The sequence below is a fragment of the Dromiciops gliroides genome, chromosome 6 (assembly GCF_019393635.1).
Source record: "Dromiciops gliroides isolate mDroGli1 chromosome 6, mDroGli1.pri, whole genome shotgun sequence".
NCBI lineage: Eukaryota > Metazoa > Chordata > Mammalia > Microbiotheria > Microbiotheriidae > Dromiciops > Dromiciops gliroides.
In genome coordinates, this window is record NC_057866.1 from 99757684 (window position 1) to 99776144 (window position 18461).

An 18461-nucleotide genomic window follows, 5' to 3' on the forward strand; every position below is an offset into this window, starting at 1 on the left:
TGTGTTATCAACAGCCCACATGGCCTGGGAGTGGAAGTGATGGGGTGTTGTTGGCAGCCATCCAGAGATGGCATCTCAGAGCCCCCTGAGCAAACAGCCCCTAATCTGAGCGGGCGGTACAAAGGCCTGATGCCCCACCCTCCAATGGCATATCACAGTCTGTCCATCCATCTGTCCACAGCCGCTCCCCCCACCTCCTCTCCCCCTCCCAAGCCTTGCTCTCTTCTACCCAGCTACCCCACCCTGCCTCCCCTCCCTCCCTTCCTCCCTCTCTCTCTCACACACACACACACACACACACACACACACACACCAACCGCCTGGCATTCATTCCGGGGCCCCCTGGCATGTGGCCAGGCCTCTGATGTGAGCCGCACGCCCCCCCCCCCAGCCTTTGAAGAGGCGGCCTCTGAGTTACCTACGGGCCTTCCCCTAATGTGGCAGCTCAGGCAGGGCAGGGCAGGGCAGGGAAGATGAGAAACGCCTGTCCGTATTCCCGGACTCCCGTGTAAACATTTTTCTGAGAGATTGGGGGAGTTGGAGGGGGCAGGGAGAAGGGCCTGTTTAGCCAGGCCTGCTTTGATCTCCTTGGGGCTCACACAATGAAAGAGGTCGGCAAGTCCGAGCACAAACAGAGCCATCTGAAGTAAGCAGCTAAGCGGCACATCTGGAGACCGGAGGGGCTCTGTCACCAGCTCACTGTGGGGCTTTGGGACAGGTTACCCCACCCCCTGCACCCACCACACACACACACACACACACACACACACACACACACTCCTGCTCTGCCATGATTTCCTAGGGGAGAGAGGGAGAGAGAGAGAGAGCGAGAGAGCAAGAGAGCGAGAGAGCGAGCAAGAGCAAGAGAGAGAGAGAGAGAGAGAGAGAGAGAGAGAGAGAGAGAGAGAGAGAGAGCGCACTGAATCTGGGACCAAAGAACCCAGGCGGGAATCCCACCCAAGCTACTTGCTACCTATGTGATCCTGGGCAAGTTAATTAATTTCTCTGTGTCCACCCTGTCTGACTGACCCTGGAGGTCTCACTGGGGCACAGACCCCAGGACAGGCAGGCATGTGTTGTCAGCCACCCCTGGGGCTCCCCAAGCAGGCCCTTGGGTCAGACGGGTTGGCTTTGGGTGCCATCTCACTTGTGCGACTGCACAAGACTCTTCAATTTCCTAAGCCCGATTTTCTTCATCTGTAGAATGGGGTAAATTAATAACAGACAGCTAGGATCCAGCTGGCCTGACTCCCCAGCATGAGAAAGAGTCACGGAAACATCCCAAACCATTTTCAGTATGACATGCTTCCAAATTCATATTAAACAGAAGATGCTGACATTCTCCTTATCATGCAAGATCATTGTAAATAACATTTATTACTGCTCTGTGACACATCAGTAACTTTAAGGGTTACTGAAAGGGAAAGGATCATTTGTCCCTGAGCTTAGTGGCCCCAAATTCTTATATTCCTAATCCCTTTATCCTTTTTCTCACTGGTCACTGTCAGGGCTCTTGCCTACGTTGTTCTAATAGCTTTTTAACTGATCTCCCTGCCTGCACACTCCTCCCCTCCCCATCTGTCTTTTCACACAGTCACCCAAGGGGTATCCCTAAAGCTCAGGCTTTCCTGTGTCACAACCCTACTCAAACATTTCCCATGGCTCCTTAGCCAGGCACTAACGGTCTTCCACAATCTGGCTCCAACCCACCTTTCTGGTTTTCTTCCCCACTACTTGCTTTCATCTACTCACAAGAGGCAGCATCCTAGAAGGGATCACTGTTGGGCAGGAAACCAGCAAGATCTGTAGTTAAATAATCCCACCTCTAACATTTATTAGCTGTATGAAAAAGGCTAAATCATATCCTCCTCCTCATCTTCAATACCACCACCACCATCGTCACCATCACAGCCACCATCATCATTATCATCGTCATACTCACTGCTAGCATGCCCCACCATTAGAATGTAACCACTTTCAAGGAGGGATTGTTCCATTACACTTATATCCTGAATGCCCAGCCCAATACCTGACACACAGCAGGTGCTCAATAAATACTTGCTGATAGATGGATTTCCAACTATAAGATCAACTTTAAGGTTTGCAGAGCACTTTACAAATATCCTCTCCTTTCTCATAACAACCCTAGGAGACAGTGATATTATTATCCCCATTTTACAGAAGAGGAAATTGAGACAGGCAGAAGTCAAGTGGAGTGCCCAAGGTCATACAGATAATAAGTATCTGAGACCAGATTTGAACTCAGGTCTTTTAGAATCCAGATCCAATGCTTTGGGTACTACACTACCTACCTCTCTAACCCTCAGTTTCCTCATTTGTAACATGGGTAAAATACCTGTAGTACCTTCCCCCATAAGGCTAAGATGAGGATAAAATGAATAAGCTAAAGAATAGACTCTCAGTGTAGTATAAATGTCAGTAGTAGTGCTAGTAGTACCTAGTACTAGTGGTATCCAGGCAATCTAGATTTCTGGATGTTTTGTAAGCTTGTCCTTATGCAGTTGTGCATTTCTACAGGTTAACTCCATGGCTGGAAGACACTCGACTCCTTTTCTACCCTGGATGAAATCTTTTCAAGGACCATTTCTGATGCCACTCTTCCCAAAGGCTTCCCTCTTCCTCAAGGTGATGTTGCTGCTAGTTGGGTAGGGATAGGGACTGGACTGATGATTTCCTTATAGGGTGGCACATCCTCTGCCACTTCTAGCACCAAGAGCACCAAGAGGTTAAGAGCATCACCCTGGGACACAGGCAGGCAGGATAGTCAATGCAGTCTCCTATTTCTCTTTGTGTCTTTAGCTTGGCTCTCCTATTTTCACATCTGTCTCAGAGAATCCCTTCCCTTCCTTTAAGACCCCACTCAAGCCTCATCTTCCATATGAAGGCTTTCCTGATGCCCCCAACCTCCCAAACTATCTTGCATTTGACTCTTCTTTATTTACTTGTATTTATTCACTTTATATGAATGCTGTATGGGCAGCTGAAAAAAAAAAACTCAGTGTAGTGTTAAGTTATTTATACCTGTTCAAGCTATTCAACCTGCATTGATTTTGGAAGCCCCTATATATGCATACAGTGAGGTTCTGATTAGTACAAATAATAGATACCATGAAGTGGTCATGTGCATTTGAATTCCCACTATTTGAAGTTATAATTATATTAAATATGGCCATTGCTTCCAGTCCAGTGTAAATATACCATGCAAATTCAAATCATGCAACCACTTAAGGAGACTCATGATTTGCACTGTTCAGGACCCAATTGTACACACTTATCCCACCATTAGAATGTAAACTCCCTGGAGTGAGGATTGGTTCATTGTACTTGAATCCCTGAAGTCCAGCTCAGTGCCCACCACACAGAAGGTACACACAAATATTTGCTGGTTGATGGGCTTCTAACTCTAAGGCCAACCCTATCCTTCACACCACAGGAGTCAAATATGAGACCCATGCCACTACTCTATAACACTCAAGTGCCACCGAACCAGATGAAAATGTCACTGGGAAGCATTTAACAAAATAAATAAAACACAATAAAACATAGATAATCTTCATATGTGGTTTTCTAAGTCAACATGTGACCTGCAGGGACTCTGATGTATAATTTAGTGTCCTCCATTTCTACTTGAATTTGACATCCCTGCACTACACTATGACTCTTGCTACTACTGTGTTAAATTAAATATACACTTTAAAAACTTAGACATAACAAAAGTTCAGTTTCATATACAATCCTCTTTTCTCCCCTTCTTTGTATATTAAAACATCCTTGTTTGTTGATTCTTAAGTTATAATAAAAGGGGGAAAATTTTTAAAGAAAATGATCTGTCAAACTTTTTGGAAAAAATAACTAATATTTATATAGTGTTTTAAAACTGCCAACTTTACATAGCTTATTTCATTTGAACTTCATAAGTCTGTGTGTCAGGTCCTTCGGTTGTCCCGATTTTAATTTTACAGATGAGGAAACTGAGACTCAGAGTGACTTGCCCCCAGTCTCAAGGCTAGTAAACAACCGGGGTGGGGGGTAAAATTTAAAACCCAGGTTCTCCCTCACTGCAACCCACAAAACTAATGGAATTTCCTAGTTAAGACTTCAGTACCTACCCAATCCAATCTACACCCAATGTAACCAACACGTGGTCATTCACCCTTCATTTGAAGACCTCTAGGAAGGAAGAAGCTCTCCTAACATGCTCATATATATAGATGAATACACATAAACACACATTTTCTCTCTTTTAATAATCTTATCTCTCATATATACGTAATATTATAATTTATAATTTTGTTATTGAGCCGACAAACCGGCCTTACTGTCACACACAACACCCTGTGTCCCTGAGGGCCTTTGTACTAACTCTCCTCCATTCTTGGAATGCACTCCCTCCTCCCTGACCCCTCTAGCTCATCTTCTACATGAAACTTCCCTGATCCCACCAGCTATTAGTGCCCTTTCTCCATCCCTCCATCCCTCCATCCTTCGCTCTGAACTATTTGGTGTTATCTCTCTCTCTCCATACATATACATATATATACATATATACATATATATATATATATACACACACACACACACAAGCATACCTCATTTTATCACTTTATTTATGCTTCACAGATATTGCATTTTTTACAAATTGAAGATGTGTTGCAACCCCACCTTGAGTGAGTCTATCAGTGCCATTTTTCCAATAGCATGTGCTCACATCGTGTCTCCATGTCACACTTTGGTGATTTTTGCAACATTCCAGACTTTTTCATTATTATCATGTCTGTTACAGTAATCTGTGGTCATGGATCTTTGATGTGGGAGTGAGATTTTTCCCTAACCCTTAGATATAAGTGATTTAACTGTGGTAGTAAGTTAATAATAATATAGTACAGATATTATGTAACTTACTCTTATATATTCTAAATATTCTTTAGTGACATAAGCAAATGCAGTAAGTAGGACAGAAATTATTTAACATGTTCTCATGTACCATCTTTATTGTAAACTTGTTTCTTGACCATCTTAACTGATGTCCCTTTCCATTATGGTTCAATGTTCAACCAAGGTACTAAAAAATAGTATCTTCTAAGTTTAAGGAGCCAATCAGCATTAGAGATCAGTAAACATAGCACATTTGGTAACAAATCACCAAATTAGCAGGCTGCCTGGCAGAACTTTGACCATATTACTGTCCCCATGGACCACATTCATGACTTGGTCACAGTGACTACATTTCAATGTTTCATTTCTGTACCATTTGAATTCTATTATGAGGATGCAATGGGAGGAGTTTGTCTAAAAATAGTAGTGTATAAATACCTTTAAGCCCTGGTTGTGTATAAATACCCTCTCTTGGCGATGCTTGGGGTCTTTGAGGTCCTAGACCTGCCTGAGACCGGCTTTATTGTGAGATAGGCCCTCTCTCAATAAACCCATTTTCCCTGCGGCTTATAGACTTCGCCATTTCTTTTCTTCGTCGGATTTAGAAATTTTCGCAACAGATGTTACTATTGTGATTGTTTTGGGGGGGCCACAATCGTGCCCATATAAGACAAGGAACTTAAGTGATAAATGTTGTGTGTGTCCAGAACTCTCCACCAACTGTCAGTTCCCCCATCTCTCTCCCTAAACCAACTCTGCCAGGCACTCAGAAAATCATGGGAACATGGACCCTCTGGTTGCTTCAGTTTCCTCTGACTTCCCCAACCAACCTTGTGACAAGTTGGAATTCACATCAGTTCCCATCCCCTAAGTTCCAAGGTAGGACCTAGTGCCTGGTGCTGGTGGTCACTGTTATCGAGCTAGAGGGGATGGCTGTTGTAGAAGCTGCCACTCTTTCCTGGAGTAATTGCTATTCTCCAGGGAGTCCTTAGGGGATTCCGGAAATGGCCATCACATTTATATGACAAAGTATAGAAGTTAGAAGGCTATACACCACCCCAGGTGTAATGAGGAACTGTGGGAGTAGAGGCAATGGTTGAGTGTAGAGCTCATTGAAGCCTTGGAAATGGACATAGGGAACTGACGTAAGAGCAGAGAGAGAGGCTGAAAGTGTGGGGCTGAAGGCCTAAGATGGTGGCTGGACATTTCAAGACTCCTGAGATTGGGAGTGGAGTCGGATGTGGGCAATAGCCATGATGAATCCAGAAGCTGCAATGAGTTTCTAATGTAAGCTGAAGATGAAGCACATGCATGAGGCTAGAATTCGTAATTTACTTCCCCAAACCAATGGGGTATTATATTGTATAATGGCTGAATTATATCACCATGGAACAAACTGTGATGAGAGCTGGGAGACCTGATTCTGAATCCATGTGAATCAGGCCCCTCTGAATTTGCCTCTGATTTTCTTAAAGGACAGTGAGTGGGGACATACTGAGTTACCGAACATAGTAAGCTTCTGAGCAAGGTAGGCCGGGGAAGGTCATTCCCTTTTGTTGATAAACTAAGCCCCAAAGAGGGGACTTATCTGTTTTATACAGTGTGGCAGCTTGGGGGCATGGTGGTGGGCATGGAGTTAGGAAGACCTGAGTTCAAATCCTAGCACAGACACTCAGATCCAGGGCAAGTGACTTGACCTCTCTCACAACCAGGTTTCTCCTCTGGAAAATGGGGATCCAATAATGGTACTTACCTCCTAAGGTTGTTGTGAGAATCAGGGGCAGGGGGAGAGGAGGGGAGAGGAAGGAAGGGAAGAGGAGAGGATGAGGAGAGGAACGGAAAAGATAAGAGGGGACAGGAGGGGAGGGGAGAACAGAAGGGACAGGAGGGGAGATCAGGAGAGGAGAGTGAAGGGGAGGGGAGAAGATTCCTTTAGAGGATAATGAGGGTCAAAAAATTGTCTAGTTTCTGCCAATCTTACCTTTCCCTATTCTTCAGTGTTGATCAGTATCCCATCCTACCCCCATTCCCTCTAACACCCTAAAAATCAAAGACTGCTATGGTTGGAAGGGCCCTTAGAGATCACCGAGTTTCACCCCTACCTCTTAAAGCTGAACAAACCAGTTCCAGAGAAGGGAATGACTGCCATAGGATGAGTTAGGATGAGATGAGAACCCAGATCTTCCCAACTCCTCACCTGGGGCTCCTTCCCTTGCACCTTGGGGCCCTCTTTGCTTCCCATCTTCCCCCCACCACAGGAGGGGGTGCTGCTGCCTTTGCCTCCTCAAACATGAGATTTATGGGGGTCAGCAGGACAGCAGCACGAGGATTGGGTCGAGGGCCCCTCCTCAAGTTTCCCAGGCACATTCTCCTCTACAGCTGCCGGGCGTAACTTTAACCAACATCAAGAGAACAGAGCGGCTTCACTGAATTCACATGGCTCACATACCAGCTGGCCAACTTTCCCTTTGAAACCCATCCCCAGCTGGGCTGGGCCGGGTTGGGCCCAGCTGATTGGGAGCCCACAGGACACAGTCTTTCCATACCATCTCTCCACCTCAAAATAAATAAATAAATAAATAAAAGTCCAAGAAAGGAGAAGAGAGTTCAGAAATGCCTCCTGGAATCTCCCTTCTAGGGGAGCTTTCACACATGGTGGGCCATGGGCTGGCTTCCTACCCCCAATAATAATAGTTAGCATTCACATAGTACTTTAAGGTTTATGAAATGCTTTAAACTCATTAGATCCTCACAATAACCCTGTGGAGTAGGTGCTATTATTATCATTCTCATTTTGTAGATGAGAAATTGAGAATTTGAGATGAAGAAGTTAAGTGACTTGACTAGGGTCACACAGCTAGTAAGGATTTGAGACATGATCCAAACTCAGGTCTTCCTGATGCCAAGTCCCAAGCTCTTATCTCCTGTACCACATAGCCACCCACATAATACATCAGGTCTGCTTACAGTGTACAAGGAAGTACATGATGAAGTCACTGAAACATAGAATCCTACTCATAGGATTTCAGAGTTGGAAGGCACCTCAGGGGCCACCTAGTCAAGTGCTCAATTGAACAAACACTTATTATGAACCTACTGTGTACAAAGCACTATGCCCAGGCCTGAGAAGATAAAAAGTTTGAATACAATCTGGTCCCTCCCCTCCTGGAAGGTAATAAGGTGACAAGACGAAAACAACATACACCAAGTCTGTGTGGGTAAATGCCACTGGGGGGATGGATTTTTGTCAGAGGCCAGCATGGATGAATATTGCCTTGCCCAAGGTGAAGAAACAATTCTAGGGAAGTCACCAGCTGCTCATGACAGATCTCGGGATGGGCCTGATCTCTGTGCAGTGAACAATGGCCACCAGGCACCAGGGCCTACCTTGGGACTTAGGGGATGGAAACTGATTTGAATACCAAGTTGTCACAAGGCTGTTTGTCTGGGGAAGTCAGAGGAAACTGACACCACCAGAGGGTCTGTGCTCCCAAAGCTCTCTGAAAGCCTGGCAGAGTTGGTTCAGGGCATTCGAAGAGAAGTTTTTAAAGTTCAGGAGATGGCTCCAGTGCTGGGAAATACTACTTTCTTCACTCAGGATGGGGGGGGGGGAACAGATAAGAGAATGGATAAGAAAGTTCTCTGGAAAATATAAAGTGGGATGCATCAATGATATAGAATAGACAATATTCCAGCCTCCACATCAAAAAGACCCCAGACAACTGTCAAAGATGGAAACAGAAGCCCAAATGATCTGCAAGGGCAGATGGAGGGAGTTTCCACACTGGGAGAGTTCCCTACACCGGACATGTGAAACACACAGCCAGGATGACATTCTCAGGTATGGCTAAACCTGACCAAAATGTAACTGGACCCAGATGTACAAAAATATTTATAGCAGCTCTCTTTGTGGTGGCAAAGAATTGGAAATTGAGGGAATGCCCATCAATTGGGGAATGGCTAAACAAGTTGTGGTATATAAATGTAATGGAATACTATTGTGCTGTAAGAAACAATGAGCAGGAGGAGTTCAGAGAAAACTGGAAGGACTTACATGAACTGATGCTGACTGAGAGGAGCAGAACCAAGAGAACACTGTACACAGCAAAAGCAACATTGTGTGATAAACAATGGTGATAGACTTGGCTTTTCTCAGCAGTACAATGATCCAAAATAGTTTCAAAGAACTCATGATAGAAAATGTTCTCAACATCCAGAAAAAAAGAAGCATGGATTATGAATGCAGATTGAACTATACTGTTTCTACTTTTGGACTGTTTTTTCCCTTCTTTTTTGAGGTTTTTCCTTTGTGCTCTGATTCTTCTTTCACAAGATGACAAATGCAGAAATATGTTTAATGTGATTGTACATATATAACCTATATCAGACTGATTTCCATCTTGGGGAGGAGGGAGGAAAGAGAGGGTGGGAAAAAATTTAGAACAAAAAAATCCTATGAAAACAAATGTCGAAAACTATCCTTATATGTAACTGGAAAATAATAAAATACTTTTATTTATTAAAAATGTAACTGGAAAATATTAAAACAAAAATACAGTAAAGTATGGATAACATTACTTTTTTAAACTAAGTTGACATGTGGCCCACAAGGATCCTTTTGTATGGATTAGTGGCTGCTGGTTCTATCTGAGATTGATACTGTTGTCCTACACCAATGAATCAAATAAAGATATTGTAAAAAACATTTTGGAGTAAAATGCCACAGAGATGGGAAGTATTAAGCATTATTGTTATAATTGTAATCAGAGGATCAAGTGCTAAAAAGGGCGCCTAATCCAACGGAAAACTGGAGTAGGACCCTCCCAATCGCCCCCAACAACCACTGACAATGGATCATCCATCCAAGCCTCTTTTTTTTTGTTTTGTTTTGTTGTTGTTGTTGTTGTTGTTAGTTTTGTGTGGCCATGGGGGTTAATTGACTTGCCCAGGGTCACACAGCTAGTGTCAAGTGTCTGAGGCCGGATTTGAACTCAGGTACTCCTGACTCCAGGGCCGGTGCTTTATACACTGCTCTACCTAGCTACCCCCCAGCCTCTTTTTTAATATCTACAGGAATAAGGCACTCAAGAGATAGTCCATGGTCCTCTTAGACAGCTCTTATAACTCCCTCTCCATTCCCTGGTTCTAGCTCTGCCCTCTGGGGCCAAGCAGAAAGAAATGTAAACTTCTTTTGCACATGGAAATTCTCTCATGAGGATGAAGTCTGCAATGAGAAACTAAGAGAAAGGCCATGTTAATCATGAGGGAGAGAGGACAGGCCCTGAGTAGATGAAGGGTAGAGTGGCATTTAAAGGGTATAGGTGAGAGGGGGCCAGGGAGAAAGAGAGAGAAAGAGGGAGGGAGGGAGGGAGAGGGGGAGAGAAAGAGAGAGGGGGGAAGGGCAGGGGGAGACAGGGAAGGGGAGGGAGACAGGGAGAGAGAGGGGGAGAGAGAAGGAGAGAGACAGACAGAAAGATAGACAGACAGAGACAGAGAGAGGGAGAGAGGGAGGGAGGAGAGGAGGGAGAGAGAAACAAAAACATGCACATTAGCACCTGTAGACACATGAAGAAGACCAAACTCTCAGCTTTCCCTAAATGCTGTCAGTGTCCCCCTGCCCCACTCAGAGACCTCAGATATTAGCTAACCTTGGCTTTCATCAAGGCTGAATGGTCTGGGGCCCCATCCCATTTTTCTACCATGGTCGGGAAGCTTCCAGCTTATCCACAAATTGACAGGGAATGGTGCTGTGATCCAAATAGCGACTGGGAGGTAGTCAAGACCCACAGGTTGGAGCCCTGACTCTGCCTCTTACATTAATCTCAGTGACCTTGGACAAGACACAGCCCCAGGGGTAAAACGAGGGGCTTGCATTCTGAAGGTCTCCACTCCAGCTCTGACATTCTGTGATTCAAAGTGAGCAAGGCAAGATTTAATCTGTCCATTGGACAGAGCAGAAAACACATGGGCAAGTAAACACCGCCCCCAACCAGATTAGAACCCTAGCTTGCTGTCCACAAATCCAGTGTTCCCTTCACTAGACCATGCTTCCTTCCTTCCTCTGTGTCACTGACTGTGTGGCCTTGAGGAAGTCACCTTCCCTCTCAAGAGTTTAGAATCATATTTAGAGTTGGAAGGAACCTCTGAGGTAGAGCCGAAAGTCTTCATTTTACAGATGGAGAAACTGAGGCACAGAGTCAGGTGACTCACTGATTGTTACACGATAGTCCCCAAAGCATGATCAGAACCCTAAATCCTGCTCAAATCTACTCAGATCTACAAATTCAAATCCACAAAAATTCATTTCTAGAAATCCTACTGTCTACTGTCCAAAGAGGTGTCAAACTCCAGTGAGTGCTTAAAATGTAATTGGGAAATGTTGAACAAAATAAATAAATACCATTCAACATAGATAATCTTAATTTATGGCTTTCTAAATCAATATGCACAGGCAGGGATCGGGTTCTGTTTGAGTTTGACACCACTGTGATTAGGCCATGCTGCTTCCCATCTGTAAAAGGGGGTGGGGGAGGACTGTAGATTCCATGATCTTTAAGGTCCCCTTTCTCCTTCTAAAACCCTTTGATCTGCTATCTGAAACCACATGGAAGGAAGGGAAGGGTGCTTTGCACCACCAGGGTTGTCCAGGACTTCTCTCTTCAAGGGAGGTGCTCACACACTGGTCAGGAGGACCCATATCCCCCCCAAATGATGCCGTGATAAGCCCCCCATCACCACAACCAACCCTGGAGAAAATCCCCTTCCCAGTGGGGATGTGCAAACACAGGCACACCATCCAGTGGCTGGCTTTCAAGACAAGTTTTGGGGAAATGTTTCAACTCAAAACCAGAATGTATGTCATCGATAATACATATCCTGCTGCATCGGCTGAAGGGAGAGCAAGACGTAGCAATGTTATTGGTAACAACAGCAGGACCACAGACTCTCTCAGAGCTGGTAGAGATCTGGGAAGCCATCTCCTCCGACCCAGACCAGATCAGGACCTAAGCACAGTTTTGCCTCCTCGACTCCAACAACCCTAATGAGGAGTCACCTACTCTTTCCTAGAAGATCTAAGGAGAGAAAGACGCTGCCACCTCTCCAAGTCACCCCTGTGGGCTAGCTCTAGCTGTTTGGAGGTTCTGCTGACATGGAGCCTCAAGCCATCATGCCCTTGGAAACTTGCACCTGTCACTCTTAGCTCTGACCTCTGGGCCAAAGAAGAAGGAGTCTAACCCCTCTTCCATAGGACAGATTTTCAAATATGTGAAAGACAACTTTCTGCCTGGGCAGACAGAAGGGGTGGTTGGGGAAGAGGGGCGAGCAAGCTAGAAAGGTGGGGGAAGGTCATTCTGTGCCCCCTTTTAGGGTCTAGCACAGGGGTGCTTTATTGTTTGCTAAATGCTTAAAGGAAGTGGCTAGCTTGTTCAATCACAAAATGCTTTACAGACATTAGCGAGGCAGCAAGAAGGAGGGGATGAAGTGGAACCACACTCAAAGCCAGGAAGACTTGGCTTGAGTTCTGCCGATGACACATTCTTACCGTGTGACACTGAGCCTATCACTTAACCTGTCTGCGCTCTAGGCAACTCTGAGAATTTAATTTGCAGAAAAGATACCAACCTACCCAAGCTTAAGGGGCTCACTCACCCCACTCATGAAATCCCAGTGCCAGTTCCTATCTCTTACATACAGTCTTCATTTTGAATACTGAAATCAATCAAAAACAAAAACCAACCAGGGAATTCAGGGGAGTGAGTGCATGAAGGAATCAAAGAATGAGGGAATTCAAGGGAGTGGGTGAATGATTAAACTCTTTCTAATCTAAAACCCCAGAAAGGGGGGAAGACATATCTCCCTTGGTCCCAGCCTGACCAGAGAAACCCAAGCAGAAGTAAGAACAAGAGACAAGAACAGGGAACAGGAAGGTTGGAGGCGGCCGGTGGTGTGGTGCCCAGAGCACCCCCTGCCCCAATTCCCAGCAGTATCTCCCAGAATCACTTGGGGGCCAAGAGCTAGAAACTCAAACCCTGAGATAGCACGTGTTAGAAACAAAAACAACTCTGCTGCTCTTGGAGTTCCTCTTGGAAACCAGGACACCATGGACAGGAGTGTTTAGCTCCTCGGCTTCACCAAGAGAAAAACTGGCTTGAAACCCCATACCTGTTTACACTGCTATTCTCAAAGCTAATAACTCCAGTAAGAGACTCTTCCTGAACTATGAACTGTAGCTATTAACAGATGGAAATGCATTTTAATATCCACAAGCCTGTATGTCTGAAGGTCAGAATATGAGTGCTGACCGGCAGCCTCGACCAGCATCTTATTTATTTCTTTTTTGTTGGCTCTCATTTAAGGCCTTCCAAAATCTGGCTCCAACTTACCTGTTCTGCCTTATTTCTCTCCATTATCTTCTATGTGAGGCCCTCTCTGATCTCCCAATTGACAGAGCCCTTCCTCCCAAATTAACTTGTATTAAACAACTTTTGTATCTGTGAGTATGTATTTGCTTTCTCTTTTTGTTTATTTATTTAAGTAGGATCCTTAAATATGTGTTTGGTGTCTCCCCATGAGAATGAAAGGGCCTTCTTTGTACTGCACGGACATCTTCCGCCTGACACAGAGTCCAGCCCTTAGGAAAGCCCGGCTGGTTGACACTCCCTTTTAGGCTTCTGTATTCTAGCCACACTGGACCATGAAGCTGTTCTCTGACCTCGACACCTCATCCCCGGCCTCTGGCATTGACTTGAACTGCACCCATCCCTCATCTTGGTCTTTTCAGATTTTTCTCTTCCTCCTCCATGACACCTCCCCTCATCTGCCATCCCAGAAGAAAGGGGTCTCTCTCCCCTCAGTTCTCCAGTGCATAGCACTTGGCATCATGCCTCCCTGATAGATTCGAAGCATCCTGAGGGTAGGCAATGGATTTTGTTTCACTTTTGGACGCCCATCATGAGCTGGGAGGTCATCTGGTTCACTCCCTCAGAAGTGAAGTGACTGGCCCAGGGCCTTGCACATAATACTTACTGAATAAGTAGTTAATTAGAACATTAATTGACTTAATTAGAAATAATTATAATATAATAATTATAAAATAATTATTCAATGAACTAACTGAACATTGAATTGAATCCAGGGATGAGCTCTTTCATTAGCATTCCTCACTTTGCTGAAACACTCTTCATTTTTCTAGGGCTCTCCTATGAGTACACCAATCATCTTACCCTATAGAGGGGGGCGGGGTAGAGAAGATATCATCAATTCCATTTTAAAGATGAATGCCCTAAGGGTCAAAAGAATCACGGGACCTAAGGTCACAGAGAGAGAGACAGAGACAGAGGCAGGATTGGAACCCTGGTCTACTGCCTCCAAGTCCAACCAATGGTCTTTCTACCATCACAAGCTGCCTGCAAGAAGACTGGACCCACTGATCCCAGAGTCTCTAAGACAAGGGTTCTTAGCCTTTCTGGGTTGCAGATCCTTTGGGAGTCTGCTGAAGCCCAGAAAACACCTCTCAGGAAACACAGAGAAAAGATGCCCATACTGTCATTATCAGGGATCGGTTACTCCAGCTCCCTTCTTTTACAGAGGGGGAAACTGAGTCTCAGAGAGTAGAATGGATTAGCTCATGGTCAGCCGAGAAGTAAATAACCTCCCCAGGAGAATCAGGAAAAAATCTATGAGTTTTTTTAAAAAGAAAGATGGTGGGTGGGGGAGGGGGGCAGGGAGGGCTCCCTGGAGGAGGTGGCCACGGAGCTGGGCATGGAAGGATGAGCAGTATAGGTAATACAGGAGGGAAAGCTCAAAAGCTGATGGGAGGATAGAAGGACAAGCTCAAAGGGTACTTAATGGGCACTTAGCTTAGCTTGCACTACAAAAGAACTCCCCTTCTATGGTCCATGACACGTCATCTTGCTTCCCTCCTCTGGCAGCTCCTTCCACTTGGGGACAGAGGGTTCTCACAATTACTTACAGCCAGTAAAACTGCCTCCCTGCGAGTCCGCCCCTGCCCCAGCTTCCTCTGCCCCCCGACGCTCAGTGGAGCAAGCGTAATTGCTTTTCCATGTGGCAGTCCTTCCTTCAGACCTTTGGAGGCGTCTATCACTGCCCCGGCTGGCCCCAGCACCGTCATGGCAGCTGACGTTTACAGAGCACTTTCCATTTTACCAAATGTTTGTCCCGGACCATCTCGTGTGATCCTCTAAGCAGCCCTGGGAAGGAGCCGATGTGGCTCTCATCCCCATTTTGCAGATGAGGATACTGAGGTTCAGAGAGGTTACGGCACTTAACTGGCTTCAGGTCACATGGCCAGGACATCTTGGAGGTGGAATCTGAGCCCTGGTCTTCCTGATTTCTGGCCCAGGGCTCTTTCCTTAGGCCATGATGTCCTTCCATGATCCCTAATGGAGAAGGGGTTGTGGATTCTGAGCTGGAAGACCTAGGGTCAAATGCCAGTTCTGTGGCTTACTAGGTTGACTTTGGGCAAGATATTTAACATGTCTGTACCTCAGCTTCCTTATGTGTAAAATAAGGCAATTAGACTTTAAGGTTCCTTCCAACTTTAAGTTCTGGTGTGTTCCTGTGAGCAAGAGGGACTGAGGCTAGACAGACCCTGGGAAGCCCTGAATGCCGGGCTAAACATAAAAGAAAAAAAAAAACAGCTCCTTAGTCCATGCACCCTCTCCCTGTAGCAAAACTGTCCCAGTTATCTCCTAAACTGGGGGGTTGGGGGGGGGCTACTTCCCTAAGGACCAGAGCACAAACCCCTTTAAGCAGAAGCCCAAGCCCCAGGAGCACGGTGAACACTGAACTTTCTCGGCAACATTAGAGGGGGGTTGAAAGGGGACATTGTTTCCAGCTCTGTCTCCTCCCCAGCTCCCACCCCATGAGTACTTGCTTCTCCTTGAGAGTTTCCTTTCTCTGGCCTGAATCCCAGGCTCCCATTCAAGAGCCTGAGCCAACCTCCCGCCCCCCCACCAGGCCCCACCGGCCCTAGATGGATGCTGCTTCGCACAGGAACTATACATCCCCGGCCCCAAAGGGAGCAGGGCACGCTCCCAACGTCCCCCTGCTCCACCCCCAAGAAAACAAAAATACAACCCTGGGGGTGAAGAGGAGGGGAAAACCCTCTCCTTTCAGCCTGGGCCACCCCTGGGAAGTCCTTAAAGATTCCTCCCCTCCCAAGTCAGAAAATAGGAAGAAAGTTGTTCCAGGAACCCTGCCCGATAAGGGGACCTCCTTCCCTCTCGGACCTGCCCTGCCCCCCGCAGGCATCTCTAGTACCTTTATAGAGCACGGCCCTTCAATACCACTAATCCCCAGGCACTTAATGAACTACAAGCTTTCCCCTTCACTGAGACAAAAGTTTCTTTCCTTTCTCGAGGCTAAACGCAGGCAAACTGTCCCCAGTCCCCACCATGAGGTCTGTAGCCCCCCTCCCACTAACTAGGGGGTGAGGTGGGGTGGGGAGAGGGAAGGCAGAGGAAAGAAAATGTACATCATGGAGATGGATGGATGGGTGGGTGGATGGGTGGGTGGATAGGTGAATGGATGGGTAGATGGATGAGTGGATGGATGGATGGATGGCTGGCAGTTCTAAGTGCAATAGTAAAAAACTGGACTTGGCTTCAAAGACCTGGGTTTGATTCTAGGCTCCTCTACTCACTAGCTATATTTGCTCAGGTACAATCTTTCTACTTAAGAAGTTTGTTCAATAAGTATTTATTAAGGACCTGCTATAGGCCAAGCACTGTGTAGGTGTCAGAGAGCAGAACAAAATCATCCTTGTCCTCAAGGAAATGATCTCCTATCAGGAGAAAATGATATGCACATTAAAAATACAGGGGCGAGGGGCAGCTAGATGGCGCAGTAGATAGAGCACCGGCCCTGGATTCAGGAGGACCTGAGTTCAAATCCAGCCTCAGACACTTAACACTTACTAGCTGTGTGACCCTGGGCAAGTCACTTAACCCCCATTGCCTCACCTAAAAAAAAAGAAATACAGGGATAGCTAGGTGGTGCAGTGGATAGAGCACTGGCTCTGGAGTCAGGAGGACCTGAGTTCAAATCCAGCCTCAGACACTTGACACTAGCTGTGTGACTCTGGGCAAGTCACTTAACCCCAATTGCTTCAAAAATAAAAATAAATTTTAAAAAAATACACACCTGTTTCCAGGGGAGAACACCAGCAGCTGGAGAGTTCTGAATGAGTTTCCTGCAGGAGGGAGCACTTGGGCTGAGCTTTAAGCTAGGGGTTCTAAAAAGCAGGGGTGAATGGGAATGAATTGCAGGTGTGAGGGACAGGCTAGGCAAAAGCAGAGACCAGAGATGGAATGTCATGTATGGAGACAGCAAGCAAGCCGACTTGGCTGGACCATAGCGTGTGGGAAGGAAAGTCACGTGGAAGAGAGGAGTGAGGACTTGAGTTCAAATCGCACCTTGGACCTTTGTACCTTCATGACCCTGGGCAAGTCACTTCCCATTTTTGGCCTTCAAGTCCACCCCACACATGCTACTTACCGAGACACAAAAGCTATGCATAAATGTAACATCATGTAGACACACAAGAGTGTACTGCATAGACACACCACATAGATACTGAACATTGCTCATTTTGTGCACACGCCTGCCTCTGACAAGAAAGGTCAACTGGCCCACACCTGGCCCACAGGCTGTCAAGGTAAGGCCCACCCCACCCCTCAGAGTATCCCCAGGTTCTCATCCTCCAGATGACCAGATTTCTACCTTCAAACCCCTTTTTTTCAAGGTCACACCCAGGCCCAAGAACACAAAAGGAATGTTAAGATATTAAAACACCACCATCTGACCAGTTTTTCCTCTTATACCCCAATTCATTACCCATTAATCTTATATCCCAAATCATCTGTAAAACCTTCAGCTGGTAACAGGCACAACTGCCCACTTTCTTCAGCTGGGTTCTAAGCACAGGAAAATGGTCTTAGCACCCTCTAAATCAGCCTTCACAACGACTATACCACCAAATACAGGCACAATTTCTCCCAGGCTGAAAAGATTCTCCAATGCCAGGCTAACGGCTCCTAATCAAGGCAGTAGCCATTAAATGTGGCAAATAAACAAACCATGAGGTTCAGAATAACTATCTCTTTACAAGAACAGAGGAGCAGACCCCTTTGAGGGATCTCATAGTGTGGGGGCAGCGAGGTAATGAAGAGCAGACCCAAGCCCCATTCTTGGGGAGCATACAATGAAAAGTGGAGGGGGGCAAAGGGCAGAAAAGGAGGAGACCAGGACCTTGCCCTCAGAGAGCTCGCAGTCTGGCTGAGAGGACCAGCCTCCCACAAGGAACCGAAAAGAGGACTAGGTGAAGAATTGTACAATGAAATGAGTTCTGTGTTAGAGAAGGTCAGAGAAGGCAAAGTACCATGCAGGGAAGGGTGTGGAGAGGCTTCCTAGAGGGGTAAGTATTGAGAATGACAGACTCTTCCAGTGGGGAGCAATATGGAGGTTATTCCAGCTGAACGCAAGTAACCCCCACACTTTGTAGAGTTCCCCGGGTAAAACAGTACCGGGCATCTCATTCCTCC

The 18461-nt window shown here is 46.0% G+C and overlaps 1 protein-coding gene across 2 annotated transcripts in view; it reads right to left on the bottom strand.

Annotated features, from left to right (window-relative positions):
• FGFRL1 (fibroblast growth factor receptor like 1) overlaps positions 1-18461 on the bottom strand; it is a 145583-nt gene that overhangs the window by 11165 nt on the left and 115957 nt on the right. The gene's annotated exons all lie outside the window — the stretch shown is intronic.